Raw genomic sequence first — 20,063 nt, forward strand, 5'->3', positions numbered from 1 at the left:
TTGCAAACCATTCTTGCCGAGTCTGAAATCCAGCATGGAGCTGCACCAAGCTATTTGCAGATGCTGCTCTCAGAGTGGAGAGGCTGGGTTCGAACTGGAATAGGCTGGCAGTTTAGCTGTGCTTCAGCTCTGCACATAAGAGCTTACGGGGAGGGTGGGGAGGGAAGAAGTCCCAGCACTTTACCAGGAAAAAACCTCAGCGGCAATAAAATTAATTTCCTCCACTAATATATACAAGACTTTCTCCAGGAGAATTATGACTCAAGCTGATCAAAGTCTGTAAGTGGTACTTATGCTATCAGTTTCACCCCCTTAATGCCCTCCTGTCAAAACAAAATCTCTCCAAAAGGCTTTGAGGAAAATCACATGAGCATAATGGCTTTAAAAAAAAAACAGCTCTAAGTACTTGAAAACATATACAGAGAGGACTATTATATAGGCTGGTGTAATAGCACTTATATTTGAATGTAAACATTCTTATATTAGCAAGTGACTTCTTACCCATGAAAGGCAGCCGTGCAGCTCCGGCTGCACATGGTCAGGGTATCGCGGGAAATGGAGGGGAGGAGCTGGGCATCAGTGGGAATACTGTACTATGCAGGATGGCAGCTTCAGGCAGAATTGGGTAATAGGGAAGAAGAGGGATGGGGCTCATTGAGGAATAATTTTTAAATAGAGCACCACATTAATCCCCTCATCCAATGCCACTGCTCCATGCCAGGAAGGAATTTGACCCACCACACTATCTGATTCTTCTTTCTTTTTCTATTGTAAAAATGTTTGTTTGAACATGTTTGATGAATTTAGGACTGGCCTGGCAGCCCTGGGAACTTAAGCCATCTGTTTATCCCCGGAATAGAGGCAGATCAGCCCTGACAGAATGACAGTTCAGTCTCCCTGGCCCACGCAGAGCTTGTCTTGCTGCTGGGGCTGATAGCAAAGGGACTAAGACAAGCATTTTCAAAAGTGGCCACCGGTTTTGAGTGCTCAATTTGGAGAATCCTGGATCTGATTTTCAAAGGTGCCAAGCGGCCGGCAGGGTTGAATATACATGTTAAACTGCCTAGGGCCGGATTGCGATCCTTGCTCTGCCTCTGTGCAGTACCGTGTTGGGGTGGAGGAGCTTGTGGAGTTGCTGTTTCCACACCTGTGCAGATGGGAATGGCCAGGCAGGGGCTGGGTATGGGCATAACGTTGGCCAGAAGCACAGCTCAGCCAGCCCATAATGAGAAGCAATCTGCACATGGTGTAGGGCTGGCACAGATTCTTTCTTCCCGAGAGCCGGGGGGTGGGGTGGGTGGGAGGGGAGGGACGCAGAACAAAACAGGAACCAGACTGTGATTGACTCAATCTAGTTTCTGGTATGCTCCTGAGGCAGCAAAATTACATTCTGCCTATTCCTCGGAGCTTGTGGCAAAGCCACATTACAGCCATTATTCACATGGAGAAGTCTTGTGATAGTAACATTGCCCGGATATTGATGCCTTTCCCTTATGATTTTGTAGCTTCATAATGGAGCTGATCAACAGTTCTGTGGAAACATTTTCTGATGGAAAAAAATCGCTTTTGGACCTAAGAGGAATTTTTGTTAAAAAAAAAAGTGTGCATATATATTCACATTTCTATCAAGAGTGTTGGAGGTTTTCATTAAAACAAAACCTAAACTGAAAAGTTGATGGGTTTAGATAACCAAAAGTGGCACCTTTTTTGATCTGGTTGGCCCCACAAAAACCTGACAAAGTTTCTCCACAAAAACCTGCAATATTCTGAAGTGAAGGGAAAATATAATTTCCTGACCAGCCTCACCTCACATAGGACCCAAAGTCCTCTTGAATTCACTGGAAAGATGCCCATTGACTTTGATGGTCTTTGCATCAGGTTCACACAGATTTACAACACTTCATGTGGGGATTTCCCCCATCACCCCCCCACCACCAGCACCACCACCTCCTTGCCGGTATTTACTGTCCTGCTCTCACATTTGAGGAAATTCCTTTACTTGTGATAACCAGGTCTCTAGCTCACATTTTCTCTATCCTGTTGACAGTTTTAAACCAACAGATTTATGAACATTGAAGGAACAGAAATATTTAAGACATACCTACTATCTTTTCTTATCTAGAACTGCCTGGGATGATTTCTAGACACAGCACTTGTAAAGGAAGAAATTTTTCTTTGCTGAAGGCAGCTAGAAAGGCAGACCCAATCTGTTTAATGAGTTTTTATAGCTCAGTATTAATACTATCTCAGATTTTTATAGAAAAATTTCATTGCAAATCAGTTATCACTTCTGGGACCAATGAAATGCAACCCACCTCTGGGGTGGAATACATCAGCTTGATAGACACAGCACAAAAATGCTGCCCAAAGCTTTGGCAGGAAGTAAAGAATTCACTATCCAATTGAAATCGCTGGGGAAATTTAAGCAGACAAAAATATAATAATCTTGACCGGAATTTGGCTGAGACATCAAGGCTGATTTAGCATCAGAAATGCAATGGTAAGAACTGCTGTGCAACATCAAATCAAGACAACGGCATCTCCTAAACTATGAACTCCTAAAACTACACTAGGCTAAGGCCACCAGTTCTAGCCCCACCCAGAGAGAAGAGCCTCAATAATACAGCTTCCCTCAGCACCCTGGGCTTTCCTAGATGGCGGCCAGTCCAAGCACTGACCTTATCACAGGCAGGGATTCTATGATTACAGACTAGGAAGGAGCAGGGAAGTGCAAATTAGTTTGCATAAAAGAGGAACAAATGCAGACCCATGCCCTCACAATGGAGCTCTGTTCTCATCACAGGTCAGATTCTCCACCTCGGCTCCAGCCCGTGTGCTGTGGGCACTAAGCCAAAGGAGATGGTTCCTCTGCCAACAGAGCTCTCTCCTCTTGATGTAGAGGGTGGGGAGGGACAGGTCGGGAGCTGGATGGAGAGCAGCTCTGCCCTGCCAATCATAACAGCCGTGTGGGCCCTTAAGGACCTTAGAATAGCGTCTAACTGAGAGCAGCCCTTGAAGAGGCAGAGGGGAAGGATGGCTCACTGGTTAGGGTGCTGGCGGGAGACTCAGATGCACTCTTTGCACGGGCACAGGCTTCCTGTGCAACCTTAGACAAGTCACTTAGGGCCAGATTTTCAAAGGTCAATGGGAGTACAGGTGCCTACCCTGCATGGGTATCCTTGAAAATCCTACCTGCGTCTATAGACTCCTAAGTACCTTTAAAAAAATCTGTGTCTAAGCGCCCAGTGTTGAAGAGGGGGGAAATCGCTCTGCTTCACAAGGGTGTGCTGAGCATAACCAAGGACTGTGACGTGCTCAGACTCTACACTAGTGGAGGCGTCATATAAAACAGTTTGGGGCTAGGGAACAGGGCTGCAGAAGCTTGAAAACTGGGCCGCCAAACCTGGTTTATTGACAGCTACCTACCGCTCAGCAGATCTTAGCACCTGATCCCTCTCAGATCAGCCTATTGGTAACCAGGAGCCACATCTCTGGTCTCTTGTTATCAATACGGTTCCATCCAGTTCCGGCCAAAGCCAAGAAGTAGAGAAATGTGGGAGCATTTGGATAAACAGCCTCCTTTTAAGTTGGCTCAGGGCCTTCCTCCTGATCCAGGAAATGGACGGAACTGCTAGACCGTGACAGACCCCAGTCCTTAGAGCAGGGTTGGAAAGACAGGGCCTCAGTCCAAGGCCAGGGGCTTGTTCTGAGCAGAAGCTGTGCTGAACTTGGAAGCATAAAGGAAAGCCCATGGACAGGGTCTTGATGGATTGCTCCTGCCAGAGCCCATGTTAAGATTGGGGAGTTCTCTGGTAAGCTTATTAGTATGCAGGCAGGTCCTTTGTTTTCTCTGCAGTGCTTTTACCTTAAGAATAAAATAGGCTTGGATAAGACGTGCTACGTGGGTAACTTATAAGTGGAGCAATCGCATAGTTCGCCGTCTCCAAAGAGACAGCAAGCAGGTGTGCTTGGGCAGCCTGGCTCTGCTGGGAATAACACAGTGAAGGCAGGGAACAGTGCAGCCTGGAAATACCCCAGTCAGACAGGAGCGAGACATAGATCTCCACCCAAGAAAGGCAATGGCTGGGGAGCCAGAAACCTGAGAGCGGATGTGCCCCCAGGGACCACTGAGGGAAAATTCAGGTGCAGTTGCCCTGAACTGAGATACTCAGCACCTGACAGAATCTGCCCCCTTGTTTCCAGTAGGGTTCCATCCAGTTCTGGCCAAAACCAGGCAGTAAAGAAATATGGGCACATTTGTTGGTCTCATTTTTAAAGCTAAAAAGTTCTGATATATCTCCCCAAATACTTGATTTCAGCTTGGTTTGATTTTTTTTTATTATTATTATTTTTAAGTCTCAGCTGGTTTGAATATCCCAATTTACAGTATCACACAGTGAATGTAACCATACAGCAGTGTGGCCTAGTGGATGGTGCACTGAACTGATATTCAGGAGACCTGGGTTCTATCCCCAACTCTGCTGCTGGGTGACCTCTGTGCCTCAGTTTCCCCATCTGTAAAATGGAGATGATACTGACCTCCTTTGTAAAGTACCTTCAGATCTACTAATAAAAAGTGCTACATAAGAGCTAGGGATGATTACTACAATCCTAGTTCACGCTACTGTAAACCCTTTCATCTGAGGATGTCAAACTGCTTCATGAACAGAAACTCATTTTCCACAATCTCACTCTGTAACAGACATTATGCCCATTTCACCAAGGGGGAAACTGAGGCAGAGTGGCCATGACTCACCCAAACCTGCACAAAGTGAACTAGGACCTAGGAGTCTTGGCTCTCAGTCTCATGCTTTAGCCACTACTCCAGTGGTTCTCAAACTTTTCTACTGGTGACCCCTTTCACATAGCAAGCCTCTGAGTTCGACCCCACCCCCCTTAGAAATTAAAAACACTTTAAAATATATTTAACACCATTATAAATGCTGGCAGCAAATCAGGGTTTGGGATGGAGGCTGACAGCTCGCGACTCCCCATGTAATTACCTTGCGACCCCCTGAAGAGTCCCGACCCCCCAGTTTGAGAACCCCTGCACTACACCATACTCTTCCTCATCCCATGGATGTTCAGCAGAATGATCCCCAGCAGCTGAGAAGTATTTATACTCTCCTGCTTAAACATCCCCATTCCTAAATGATACGTGGCTGGAGGCACGGCTGACCACATAAACATGCTAAAGTCTGCACAGAGCAAGCTCACTTTAAGACCAAGCGCCCGTGTGCTGTAAGTTCTCCCTTCACCATGTAACAGCCGGCAATGGATTGATCCTGGGGAGAAATTCTCCACTTCCCTTCACTTACTCTCCCGGATCAGACACGACGGGGGCAGGGAAAGGAGGTCCTTTCCTATGGAAATTAATGATGTCTCTGTATACAGCCTGACTGCTGGCATGAAAAACATCAAAAAGAGGCCCCCAGTCCTGCTCCTTAACCCTAACCCTCCGCTTCTAACACAGGCAGTTCATCCTCAGTGGAGCTCTGGTGCTCTTCCCGTCCCGTGGCTCTCGGCCTTTCCAGACGACTGTCCCCCTTTCAGGAGTCTGATTTGCCTTGCGTCCCCCCAAGTTTCACCTCATGTAAAAACTTACGTGCTTACAAAATCAGACACAAAAATACAAAAGTGTCACAAGCACACTATTACTGAAAAATGGCTGACTCACTTTTACCGTACAATTATTAAATAAATCAGTTGGAATATAAATATTGTACTTACATTTCAGTGTATAATAAATAGAGCCGTATAAACAAGTCATTTTCTGTATGAAATTTTAGTTCATACTGACTTCGCTAGGGCTTTCTACGTAGCCTGTTGTAAAACTAGGCAAATCTCTACATGAGCTGATGTACCCCCTGGAAGACCTATGCATACCGCTGGGGGTATGCGTACCCCTGGATAAGCCCCTAGACCTCAACCCTTGCATTGATTTAGTCTTCCTGACACCAAAGCATGACACAAGCTAAATTTTAATTGTAGAGGTTGTAACAATGTTTCACTTTCATAATTTAATCATAATCCTTGCAAAGCTTTTTGTGTGAGGATCTCAAAGTGCTGGCCATTAGTTATGCCTCACAACACTCTCGTGAGAGGCAGGGAAGTGCTAGAGAGTGTAGAACAAATCATTGCAAATGAATATAGGCTTCATTGTTTACCAGACACCTCTCTCAGAAGTCTCTGTAGCTAACGTTGGGCGCAAGCTGGCTCCTATTCAATGCACCGTGTGCCTTTGACTTTAATGGCAGCAGGATTTGGGCCCACTGAATGCACTACAAGAGTCAGTCATAAATAAAGCAATCAAAGCGAAAACACAATGAAAATTGTTCCCATTTAATGGGTTCTTGGCTCAGTTCTGTAGCTAAACAAAGTGATGGTTACACACATGTAACAAGTAAGTGCTTCCATGGGCATTTAACACAGGGCTCATGCCTTACTCTTTAGGTGCAATCCTGTTCCAAGAAGCCTCTGGGGGCCTAACACAAAACACACACCAGCTGTGGTACAGTTACGTTGTGGTGTTATAGAGACGCCTAATGGAACATGTTACCAAATTGGGATTTTCACACTATTTACTAAGCACTAAGGCCAACTAAGCACAACCTGGGTAAACAGGCTGTACATATGGGCGCCGTGCAGCAGGTAAGGTGCAGGGATCTTGCTCCTGACCAAGGAGTTGCCGTGTGGCCTCAGGGCTGCAGTCAGCCAAGCAGCTGCCGCCCACTCTCTCCAGGCAGAAGGGTTCAGTCAGTGGGTATGCAGAGCCATGGGGATGCCAGCGTAGGGCTACCACTTCGGAGGTACCGAAAACCAGCACATCCAGATGATCCCGAGCCCATCAAACTGAACGGTTAGCAGTGTGTACTGACAGATTTCCCAGGACAGCTGCCTCCAAAAAAGGGACCAATCTAGGAAAACCTGGAGAGGTACCAATATTTCCCCAGCCCCACCTCACCCACTGCCAGATCCACTACCCAGCCAGGGAGCCCCTGCAGAGCTGTGCTGAGGACGAGGATCCTTGGAGCCGTCTCCCTGCAATCCCACCCTTCTTAAAATACAGTGTCACCCCATCGGTTCCACTGCCCTGAGGCTCTTCTGTGACTGCACAGGGCCTGCTCTGCCTACTGGGGTAGGACTAGTGGGGAGCTCTTCCCCACTCCTGCGAACTCTAGCGTGTCCTTGGAGATTGCCAACAAGATCCACCACCACAGTCATCTCCTCCTCCGCTCTTAACTGCCCCCCATGCTACTTGGTGTTCCTCCAGATTCAGAAACCTCCCCGCCCCCCACCCCCAGTTGCCAGGTGTCACCAACCCTGTAATTGGTAGGCATGTATGAACTTTATGGTTTGGGTTCAGATAAGCACCTAGCAGCCGGGAAGAGAACTGGGCAGCTCAAGGATCTACCAATGGGCCACGATGCCTTTAATCTCTAGGTCACAGAGCTTCACCTCCAAACCTAGCAGAGAATGAAAGCTGTTACTTCACTAAGGCCACTGGACAACCTTCAGAAGGTGACTTGGTTGTTTTCTTGGTCTATTTCCAAGGGGACAGGTGTCCTTAACCCAAAATCTGCCAAAGTCAACACTAATTGCCCCCTTTAACAAATGGCGAAGCCAAGGATTGACTGATTTGTGGGAATGAAACTCTCCCCTTTCTCCTAAAAGGGGTATCTTTAAGATGAAACACGTGAGCAGGCAGCAATGTAGGGGGCGTCACACACTAGCACTTCCACCAGCTTTATCTTCTGTGTGGCTTAAACAACAACAACAACAAAAAGTCAGCCTCCAAGGTTCTAAATCGAGAACCTTTCACCAGCACTCACTGTAATTCAATCACAAGCACTGAGCTATTTATCTGAAGTATCAAATGCATCTGCAAAGCTGAGCCGCAGGTTTTGTAACTCTGCCATTCCTCCACTGCTCTGGGAGCTAGAGTTTTTCTGGGCCTGACTGTAACCGCAAAAAGGTAAAGGGAGAAGAGAATGGGGATGTCATGAGAAGTTAACCAAACTTCCTCAAACTCCTAGAAAATGTGGTCTGGGATTTTCCAAAGAACTTAATGGAGTTAAGTGCCCAAATCCCATTGGATTGCTCTGAAATGTGAACATTAAGGCCTTTGAAAATTACACTTGGTTCATTCTTTGGCACAAAGTGCTGGTTGGCCATTGTTTTTTCTAATGAAGTTCTCATGTGTCTGGAAGTGAGCACTCAAGGGGTTAATAACTTTATCTATGGACACTGTTCTTTCCCTACTCCTTGACAGTCCCAGCTTGGTTAACCATCTCCTCCTGTCCTTTAAACTCTTTTACAAGGCTCAGCAAGGGAATTCCAACTCTCTCCCAACCCAATCAGCAGCCTCTCATCCATTAGGGCTAATTGACAGCAGGTTCAAGGCTCTTTGTACTGACATAACTTCAAACACTGAGATTGCACAAACTCCCCAAACCACAACTTTCTTTGTTAATCACAGAGCATGAGGGCTAGAACACCACAGGAAGAACAATGCAGTGGCTGAGGCTACCCCATCTCATTTACATGTAACATCTGCAAAAGCAGAAGCAAATGGGCACGTACTGGAGAGATCAAGGCAGTGCTGAGTTTGAGATCTATTTAGCTGTGTGACTGCAGGGTATAACACAGTGTGTCTGTGGAGCCGGGCTGAAATCTGTTTGCTTGGAGATCCTTTCTCTGCTACAGTTCCATTACCATTACTAAAACTCACCCCCCCGCAAGAGGTTTTAGATACTCCCTTTTATCAGACAACTGGTGACCTCTCACCTTGTATCAGGCCAGCTAAGGCTGGATCATGTCTTGGCTAATCACTGCTGCTGGAGACTGGAGACTTAAAGGTCTCTTTCTACAATGGGAAACTGGGAGATGGGAGTTCTCCCCCCACCTGCTTCCTCTTTCTTATCACTCCCTCCATCCCCCATCTCTCCATTTGCCACTTCTTAGTTTCTACATCTGCATCTTCCCTCTCTGTATATACAGTATATGTATTCCACTATCTCCTTCTGTCTATCCAGTCCCCTCAACTTCCTCAGTTTCTTTTCCTATCCCCTCTTCACTCAACTGTCTAGGAGAAGAGTCAGCTAGCAGATTGGTTGGAATTTGTACACATGGCCTTTTTGTGGGTGGTCCTCCACCTGGGAAGAGAAAGGTAGAGAGTTGTATTTTTGTATCTCCTGCTTGGATACTATTTACTGATAACAGTCTAAGGAAGGTCTCTTGCTGCAAGAGATCAAACAGGACTGGGAATATAGGGGCCAGCTGGTTATTGAGGGGAAGAGCCAGAAAAATGGCCAGGGGACCATTCTGTACAGCTGTGGGGAGGTTCCCCACCCCCCAATGGAACTTTTCCATTTTTGTCACGCTCCTTTTGCAAGTTTTAATGAAAATTGTTTGGAAATTTTGATTAATAAAAATGTTTAGAAAATTGTCACTTGTTTCCTACCAACCACTAGGGTGGTTGAAAACCTCTTAAGATTTTAATGAAATTTCAAGTTGACCAAAAAAAAAAAAATGAAGTTTTAAAAAAAATTCAGAATACATTCCCGTTTTTCAGGCAGCTTTGTGTGAAGTTTTGCAAATCTGATAATTGGTCAGTGAAAACTTGGAAAATCCAAGTGTGTCATTTTCAGAGGGGGAAACCGTTTTAAAATCACAAATGGACCTATTTTCACTGAAGAGGGTTTTACCACAAAAATAGGATCAGTTGCTAATGTTCAACAAAATGCAAAAAAGCCCAAATTTTAAGCCTTTCAAATTTTTGTGAATATTTCACCCTAGTATTCTGAAGGGAAGTCCTAACCCAGAACTGCAAGGAAATCATCATCATTTCTACTAGTAAGCATCAAGACTGGAAAGTTTTAACACTGATACTACTAGAGTTGGCTGAAGATTTTTGGTCAACATTTCTTTTCAACCGGAAGTGATCTTTTTATAGAAATGAATATTTTGGGAGGAAAATTGTTGCTTTCCAAATTATCCATTTTTCAAAAACGTAAGAACCAAAATTGAATTATTATTTTTTTTAATTGAAAGAGAGAAAATTTTCCAGGTTCTGGCTTTGTTAAAAACAGAAAAGATCCAGAAAATGTCCACAGTTTTAAAAAAAAACAACCTCCACTTCTTTTGAAGATTTTTTTTTCTGGAACACACTTGCCATTTTCCAACAAGGACTAGACAGCATTTGAGAAAATATTGGAGAGGAAAGAATCAATGTTGCTTCATCAGAAAAACATTTCAGATGAAGTACTACACTATTCAAGCTCTGGATAGGATTCTTCTCTATATCCTCACTGCAGAATTAGACTGGGTTCTTGGCCCTGTCCACACACAAAACTCTCTCATCCAAGTGTAGTGGTGCTTTAAACCCAGGCTCACTCAGGCTGGTAACCTGCCCACTTTATAGTGAGGGTCACAGGTTAAATTGCTCAAGTGCTGAGAGTCCTCCAATGCCTTACCCCAATTCTCATGTGCCCAGAGGGACAGGAATCCTCCTACCATTCACAGAAGTGCTGCATCACTACGGATGCAGTGGGAATGTCTATACTGCAGTGAAGACACCCATGGCTGGCTAGTGTCAGCTGCCTGCAGCTTGGGCTTCAGGGCTGTAAAATTGCCATGTAGATGCCCGGACTGGAGTCTGGGCTCTGGGACCCTTCCCCCATTGTGGGGTTTCAGAACCCTGCCTCCAGCCCAAGTCCAAGCATCTACACTTCAGTTTTGTAGCCCCACAGCTCAAGCCCCACAAGCTTCAGTCAGCTGCCACAGGCCAGGCACAGGTGTTTTATTGTGGTGTAGACAGTAACTCAGGAATGGCTTTGCAGTGTGGCTGCTCACACCAGGCTAGGCTAACCCAGGTGCCGGTCACCCAGGATAACTGTAGTGAGGCCATACACTGCATAAACCAGGAGCGACTCCAGCACAGGCACAGTTGTTACATCTGTGTGCTATAGGTGCAAGGCAGGGAAGTGTCAATCCCGAGAGCCCTGAATGCTTGTCAAGCCTGGCTCCAAAGAACTGAAGAGTCGTAACAATGACGGGCTAATGGGAAACTGGGATCAGCATTCAAATTACAGTGATGTGTCCTGGCAATCTTCTGCTGCAAGTCAGTGTTGCCCGCATTCCCATTCAGCGTCTCCCTGCTGCAAACAAACCGCATCCCCAAATACTGCACTCTGCAGAATATTGAAGCCTGTGGCGTATCAGTCAAATCTGCACCCGTATACTTCCCCCCCCCCCCTTCAGAACACTGGCTCCACTGTTTTGCTGTCAATCAGTACAACCCACAGGCAGCCTGCTCACTGGGATTTGTGATATAAAAATAGCTCTGATGCCTGAAGAAACAGGGAGTTCTCAAACCAACGTGTTTCCTGTATTATAAATATATCTGCTATGATAGCATCAGTACAAGGAACATCACAACCCCAGAGATTTATAGCAGTTATAGTCACCCAGATGTTATAATACTGACTGCTCTCCATCAGGTTTTCCAAAATATGGTGACCCTTGCACTCACATCTCTCCTGGTGCAATGGGAGAAGAGACTCTCCAAGGGCACCCCCTGCTGACCATTCTGGGGAAAAGCAGCAGTTGAAATTCCAGGGGAAGCTAGGTTTTCCAGGCTCCACATGAGTCTGAGGGCATATCTATACTACACAGTTAAGTCAATCTAACTTACAGCTGCCACAGTAATTACTTTGCTTGTGTGTATCTACACGTTGCTTCTTGTGTCAGCAATGTGTCTCTCCACCAGGCGCGCTTGTACTGACCGTACTATCAGCAAAGGGCATTGTGGGACGGCTTCTGAAAGCCAGTAACAGTCGACATAAGCAACACTGTCTATGCTGACACTTAGTCAACCTAACTACATCGATGCTGATTCTATGCTGCTCGCAGGGGTGGAGGTAAGTCGGCGTATGGCAGAAGTTATGTCAGCTGGCGTGAAATTTAGTGTAGATATTTCCATAGGTTGACGTAAGCTGCCTTGCACCAACCTAGCTCTGTAGTTTAGACAAAGCTTACAGGAGGTACAGTGATTCTGTTAATGCACAAGCAGTTATTGTGCCTTCTTGGGAAGGCATGATCACCTGTGGGATGGGAGATTGTTTTAGGGATTTCTCAAAAGGGTGAGGGGGCCAGTTTTCAGTGAAGGCATGAGATAAAAACTGAACCTCTCACTTCCTCACAACACCTTGTTATATTTTTCATTCATATATCTCAAAGCATTTTATCATCCCCAATTTTTAGGTGGGGAAACTGAGGCATGGAGCAATGAAGGGTAAGTTGGTGTCTGTTTTCATAGGAACTGCAGGAACCAGTTTGTAGTGGATCAGGAGTGGTGATAGACTCATATTATAAAAGGGGTGCTGTAAAAAAGTGCTTGCTTGTGCGTTCTGGCTACCAAGCAAGATACCACATTCTCTTCTCTCTCCCCCCCCCCATACACAATAGCCAGGGGGAAATTCTCCCCTCAGACACACCCAGGTACAGCTTCCACTGAGTGGAAGTCTGCCTTTACTCCCAACCCGCAAACAAAATCTGGCCTGTTGACTTGAACAGGAGTTGCATATATGTATCTGCAAGCAGATTTTGGTAATTGAAGTAGGTTTAGGAGCATTCTTCAGCACTGACAATCCCCAGCCATCCCTTAGTGATGGGATCCCATAAAGCCCAGCCTTAGGATTTTTGATAGGGCCATTATGATGATTTTTCAGGATATCTTTGGGGTGTCACCCTTTTCCTCTAGAGCAGAAAATAGAGGTCCTAGGTTAAAGCAGGTTAAAAAAAGACAAAGTTTCCACAACAATTTGTTAAAATATTGAATTTCAACTTAAAAATTGTTAAAATTTCAAACTATTTTGAGCAGCTCTAGCCCAGTTGACAACATGGTAGATTATTATTGTGGCAGAGCACAGCAGCAAGATCCAGGTCAGAGAAGTTTAAAAAACTCTAGATTTATTTTAAAAGGAAAAGCAACAAGGAATACTGTCTATAACATGACAGCCAACATCTCCTCCACACAACACCTACTCTGACAACTAACTTACAGCTGGAAGCCAGGGGAGTTTTATAGAAGACTTCTTTACCCAGAACACTTTGCATGGAAAGGAAGTCCCTCCCTGTCTCCCCAGGTGATTGACACTCTGTTCCACCAATCAGCTCTTTCCTTCACTCCTACCCATACAAGAGCTTCACCCCATCCCAGTTATCTCCTGCCCTTCTCCAAAGGAAACTATAAACTCTCCAGCACATAGGCGCCAAGTCCATGGGTGCTCCATGGCTCAAGCACCCATGGAAAAAAAAATAGTGGGTGCTTATCACCCACCAGCCACAGATTTTTGGTGGCTAACGGAGATGCTTGAGGGAGGGTGAAAAGCACCGAGCAGGGCCTGGGGCAGGGAGAATAATAAAAAAAAACAGTCAGTGCCTATGCCCCAGCAGCCAAAAATGTTGCTATACTAGGTGTGCAAAGCCATGCCATTGCACCCCCACCCCCACACCGAGAGACGGATGGGAGATATGCCAAGGATGTACCATCAAACAAACAAGCATAAGTTACAGTGCAACAGCCTCCAAGTTGTGTGCCTTTAGAGAGCACTGGTGAGGCATAAGAAGTGGTCCCTAGCTCTTTGGCTGTTGGTAACTGAGCCCTTAGGCTGTCGCCAGTTGTGTCTGGACATCATTCTGACAGCTGAGCCTAGGGTGACTAGATAGCAAATGTGAAAAATCGGGACGGGGGTGGAGCGTAATAGGAGCCCATATTAAAAAAAGCCCCAAACATCGAGACTGTCCCTATAAAATCGGGATATCTGGTCACCTTAGCTGAGCCCTGAGGCTGATCCAGCTGCAATTCAGTTGAAGTCAAGCACAGGACTTAGAGTTCAAGGCCTCCCTTCTTTTCTGACTGTAGGAAGTGACAGAGGAGAGTCTTAGTGTTAGGGATATCAAGTATCAGAGGGGTAGCCGTTTTAGTCTGGATCTGTAAAAGCAGCAAAGAATCCTGTGGCACCTTATAGACTAACAGACATTTTGCAGCATGAGCTTTCGTGGGTGAATACCCACTTCTTCAGATGCAAGTGTTAGGGATATGGCAGTAGTACGCTATTACGGTAGGAATCACCTGTGAGGAAAGCTCCTACCCGGCCCGGGACCGATTGTTTGGAAAAGGGTGGAAAAGATTAAGATGCCTCACACTAGAGTGGGACTAAGAGGAATTTGGGGGTAAGGGGCAGTGCCAGGCATGGAGAAAGGTCCTGCTCAGAGTGGGGCAGAGGATTGGTGCAGGAGCATGAAAAGAACCTCTTCTTGGTGTACATGTTTGAAAGGAGGAGCTCTCTATCCAATGCAAATCCAAGCACTTCGTCATGCCTGAAAGGGTTAATCCCCTAGGCAGTGCACTAAGTGGTCAGCCGCCCAATAAATTTAACTCCAGAAAGACAAACCACAATCATCATTAGTCACGGCTCATTGGCCTGTTAAGGCTCCTCAGTGAAGTTTATCTCTTTGCTTCTGACCACTGGGCAGCCATATTTCATGCTCCGAAAACAGATGACCCCAGAGGTCACTGAAATGAAAGCCCCTATTCAACAGGTCTGCGAAGGACTTGGCATGAGGGGGGGGGGGAAAGGCTGGGGTCAAAACAACACTGAGATACGGCCAGACCTTCAGCCGCTGTCCTGCCAGAGCAGACACACAACACACGCTCAAGTGACCAAGACATGTTAATCCGTTTCAGGATCAGCCAGGGTCAAGCTGGGGCTGGGAGGAACAGTGGCGTAATTAGATCAGGGTGACCTCCATAAAACAGTAATGGGCTTCCACAACAACATTTGCATCTCGTTTCCCATAGTGCTTCACCCCAGTTTACTCATCAGCTGTCTAAAAATAGACACAGCAAAGTGGGTTGTGTTGAAGTGTCAGGGCAGAGGAATCTGCCTTGCTTTGTGACAGGTGTGTATCTCTGGCCATGCAAACACTTTCCAAGGGCTTGGCTGGGTGGGGAACGGGGGAGGAGAGCACCTCTCTGAAATGACTGCTTAAGGGGATGGTATAGCTGGTCAAAAATGGTCTCCTGCCTCCCCCCCAAAAAAAAGTTTCCACTGAAAATTTTCAGGATTTTGCATTTAAAAAATATATATATATATATATTTTCAGTTTTAAACCAGAAGTTTGGGGGTATTGGTGGTCAAACCCCCAAACTTTTAATTGTCAAGAATCCACTTTTTCCTCTGTTTTTTTTTTTTTTTTTTTTTGCAAAAAAAACCCTCAAAAGTTGTGGAGAAAGTTTTCCTGTGAAAACTTTCATAAGAAAAAAAAATTGCTGGCCCCCTTTAAAGTGTTCGGGAGCACACGTGGGAAGAGAAAGGGGACGGACGGTGGGAAACATGGTGGGGCAGACTGGGTTGAAAGCTAAAGGGCTCTGCTTGGACCTTCCTAGTGCCTGGACCAAGATTTTTCACATCTAGTTATTTTGGATGCCTCATTCTTGGATTACCCAGCCTGATTCCACTTGAAGGGGCCTGGTTTTCACAAAGTGCAGAGCAGCCACCCTCTGAGGCCTAAGTGCTGCAAGTTAGGCACCTAAAATCACTAGTCATTTTCAGATGTTAGCCCCTACACTGTAAATATGGGAAGCATGTCTGGAGGTTGAGGTACCGGAGCTGAAGTTGGTAAGGAGAATATTTATATAGCACTTGCTATCCCATAGATCTCAAAGAGTTTTCCCAAGCAAGCCAAACATCGTCACCTCTGCTTTATAGAAGGGACAAATGAGGGGGAAAGTTCAGTAGCAGTGCCGGGAACAGCACTCAGGTTAGTAGTGGAGCAACCCAGCCCCTGCAGCCCGTGGGAACCAGAAACCCAGAGGAACAGAAAGCTGAAGCTGCTGCTGACAGAGGGGGTCTCTGCTGCCATGCAAGGAGATGGCTGTAATGTTAAGAGAAAGCTCACCTCACCAGCAGGTTTCATCCAGCTGGATGAAGGAACAGCCCCAACCCACAGTCCCAGAAGCAGAGGGGAGGGAGGAGCAGGCGTGGTTCGCCATTGTTGATTTAAGACATGAAGACAGAGCAAGGGAAGCAGAGATGTACACTAAGCCTGGCACCTTTGCCAGTGACAGTATCAGGTTAGTGCTGTTGGACTGCCACCGATGGTGCTCCGGTGTAGAAGGCTCTTTCACACACAGCCCTTTCCCCCAGAGAGGCAAAATTCCAAGGAAGTTCATTGACACATCTCAGTGTTAGAGGTGGCAGCAACTCCAGATTCCCATGAGCACGAGTCCAAAGGAAATTTCTATTCAACCATCTAGTCACGATCCTTTCACGTTCACTATTCCTGGACACTAGAGTGCTTCAGACACAGCTGCTCAACAGAAGCACCTGAATACCTCAATAACACGTTCTTGAACAAATTTCCAGAAGAAAGGAAGCAGGAGGTCCTAGAACTCTCACAAGAAGTCCTTTTCTTCTGGGATCCTAACTGTCAGGATGGCTAAGCACTGGAATAAATTGCCTAGGGAGGTCATGGAATCTCCATCATTGGAGATTTTTAAGAGCAGGTTAGACAAATACCTGTCAGGAATGGTCTAGATCAGGGGTAGGCAACCTATGACACGTGTGTTGAAGGCGGCATGCAAGCTGATTTTCAGTGGCACTCACACTGCCCAGGCCTGGCCACCGGTCCGGGGGGCTCTGCATTTTAATTTAATTTTAAATGAAGCTTCTTAAACATTTTTTAAAAACTTATTTACTTTACATACAACAATAGTTTAGTTATATATTATAGACTTAGAGAAAGAGACCTTCTAAAAATGTTAAAATGTATTGCTGGCACACAATACCTTAAATTAGAGTGAATAAATGAAGACTCGGCACAGCACTTCTGAAAGGTTGCCGACCCCTGGTCTAGATAATACTTAGTCCTGTCATGAGTGCAGGGAAATGGACTAGACGACCTCTTGAGGCCCCTTCCAGTCAGGGGCGGCGAGTTATATGGGCCCATGGTGCCCGGGCTCCAGCAATATTCTGGACCTGGGGGCCCGGCTCCACCAATGTTTGGGGCCAGGTCTCCCTCCGCACCCCCTCCCATCCCCAAACTCCATCCCAGAGCCTGCACCTCCACCCCCTCCTGCACACACGCACCCCTGCCCCAGATCCTACACCCAAACTCAGTCCCAGAGCCTGTACCCCAGACCCCTTCCCCACCCAAACTCCCTCCCAGAGCCCAACCTTTCACGCACCCAAACTCCCTCCCAGAGCCTGCACCCTGCACCCCAATCCCCTGCCCAGGGTCTGCACCCCGGACCTCCTCCCTCCATGAGCCTTAGGCAGGTGAGGGGGGGGGCGGAGTTTGGGGGGCAGGTTCTGGGGACCACCAAAATTTCTACACACCTGCCACCCCTGCTTCCAATCCTATGATTTCCAGCCTAGTTTTTCAGACTTTCAGCCTTCTCCAAGCCCAGTCAAATGGAAGGCCCTCTATTTTGGGGTGCTTCCATGCTTACACACCTTGTGTCTGTAGGTGCTCCTGATCTCCATTTGGAGCAACCGAAGCTGCAGGTTCTCAGCACATCTGACGATCGGGCCCAAGATGGACACTCCAAAAGTAAGACACCAAAAAAATAAAAAATAAAATCAGTAAATGCTTTTGAACATTGGAAACAAAAATATCAGTTTCCTACCCAGCTGCTCTGACCATTCTCTCTTAGGTCCTTATCACTGCGGCATCTGAGCACCTCACAATCTTTATGTATTTATCCTCACAACATATCTGTGAGGTAGGAATGTGCTATTACCCCCATTTTACAGATGGGGAAGGGAGGCTCAGAGACTTACCCAAGGACTCACGGCAAGTTTGTGGCAAAGCAAGAATTTAAATCCAGGCTCCCCCAGGCTAGTACCCTAAGCACTGAACCCTCCATCCTCTCCTACTAGCAAGACTAAGTCCAATGACTGCGAGTCCTATAACTCCATTCTTTTCCAACCTCCCAACCAACCCCCGCCCCCACACCACACGTGCACTAGCACTCTAGGGAAAGCACCCCAGTCTTTTCCCTCACCGTACACAGACACACAGAAACTCCATCTCTTTAATGCTGTAGCTCAACCAGCAACCCAAAGGAAAGGGCAGCAGTACAACTGCATCATAAAAGCATCAATGCCTCATTTTCCTCCTTGGTCCTTTTTTCTTTCCATATACAATATTGAGGGTTAATGAAAGAGAAAGCACAAACCGGGTATGGTGGAAAGAGGCTGGGATGCCTTACCAAACAAGATAGGTTTCATATGGAATGGAAGCCAGACAGGGGCAGCTCTACCTTTTTGGCCACCCCAAGCAGTCATGCGCGGGAGGCGCCCCGGAGCCCCGGGAGCAGCGGACCTCCCGCGGGCATGACTGCGGAGGGTCCGCTGGTCGCGCGGCTCGGCTGGACCTCCCGCAACTGCGGACGGTTCGCAGGTCCAGCGGCTCCGCTTGAGCTGCCGCAGGCATGCCTGCGGGAGGTCCATTGGAGCTGCGGGACGAGCGCCCCCTCCGCAGTCATGCCTGCGGCAGGTCCGGTCGTCCCGGGGCTCCGGTGGACCTCCCGCAGGCGTGACTGCGGCAGGTCCGCCGGCCCAGCATGCTGCCCCCCCGGGAAAGGGCCGCCCCACGTGCGTGCTTGCCGCGCTGGGGTCTGGAGCCGGCCCTGAAGCCAGAGGTAGAAAAAAGATCAACCCCGTAACTAGCAGTTTATTGTTTAATTATTAGTTGAAATGTTTTTTAAAGTATTGCCTGCTCCAGAAGCCCTACCATTACTTAGATACACAAATTAAACTGATATCCAAGTACCAGCTCCTTAAACACAATACAGCCTTAATCAACACCACAAGAGATGGCTGGGGTGGGAGAAGGGGAGAAAAGGGAAAATGTGTCATGGATTGTCTTTTTCCCCCCTTCCACACCCCAAACATTTTCAGGTTTTCCCACAAATTGAAATTTAACATTGTCAAATTAAATTGAAAATTTGATTTAAAACAAGAGAACTTTTTTTACAAAATATTTGCAATTTCCTTCCTCCCTTCCCCAATGATTTTAGCCAGCACTATCACTGGGGAAGGGAGGAAGGAAATTGCAAATATTTTGTAAAAAAAAGTTCTCTTGCTTTAAATCAAATTTTGAATTTAATTTCATCCAAATTTCAAAATTCAGAAGAGTTTCAACCAGCTCTGGAGTTGGCTGGAAAACAAAAGTTGCAAAAAACATCCATAGCTCCCCCCAAAAAGCCAAAAAAGAAAACTGAAGTGAGATTCCATTTTAAGTTGAAATGAAACAAAAGATTCCATTTTATTTGGAAATGGAATTTCAAAACAAGTTGTTCTAAATTTTCCTATCAGAAAATTGTCAATTTTGATATTTTCCCACTTCCCTGTAGAAAAATATGGAGTTTGGGGGGGAAAAAACAACCACTATTTTCAAAGGGAATTTTGTTTTTTTGTGAGAAAAAAGTCTGACTAGTCTTAATAATAGGTAACAGTGTGACTTACCAGCTGACACACCCGCCCCCTGCCCCTATGTGGCTGGGTGTGGCAGGGTCTCCTTTTGCACCCCCTGCTGACAGCCACTTTGGCCTTGTGGGGGTCTTTGTAACGTGGCCTTCTTTCTGGGCCACATATAGATCCAGACACGTCAACTCTCACTCATTAGGTGAGAGACTCACTCATTAGCATCCTACCTCACTCACACACGTTCCTAAGTTTCTCTCACTCATTTTGAGCAAGCATATAAAGATTTAAAATATTGTTACTCAGGAATGGAAAGATACAACAATACATCCGGGGCTCTCAGAGAAGGGGCTTAGAGCTTGGAAAGCTGCTTTCCAAGCTTGTGTAGTTTGGTAACCATGGAGACTACAGGCCTGCATTCTATATGTGCATGAGAGGAGGCAGGAGGCTACACACTTGTTTTGGTTTGTGTGGATATGAGTCAAAAAAATATGAGTTCTCCCAAAAAACAAGCATCACTTGATCAAAAGTTTGCAGGCTTTGCAAAAATACAGTTCAAAATGTAAA

The 20,063-nt window shown here is 46.4% G+C and overlaps 1 long non-coding RNA gene across 1 annotated transcript in view; it reads right to left on the reverse strand.

Annotated features, from left to right (window-relative positions):
• The window catches only part of LOC123350768, a 96,695-nt gene extending 76,833 nt beyond the window's left edge, over positions 1–19,862 (reverse strand). The window contains exons 1-2 of the long non-coding RNA XR_006573816.1: positions 19,539–19,862; positions 17,523–17,611 (exon numbers count right to left, since the gene is read on the reverse strand). This is a non-coding gene — a long non-coding RNA (uncharacterized LOC123350768). The remainder of the gene's footprint in view (positions 1–17,522; positions 17,612–19,538) is intronic.
• Positions 19,863–20,063: the final 201 nt, after the last annotated feature.

Source organism: Mauremys mutica, chromosome 16 (genome assembly GCF_020497125.1).
Source record: "Mauremys mutica isolate MM-2020 ecotype Southern chromosome 16, ASM2049712v1, whole genome shotgun sequence".
Lineage (NCBI taxonomy): Eukaryota > Metazoa > Chordata > Testudines > Geoemydidae > Mauremys > Mauremys mutica.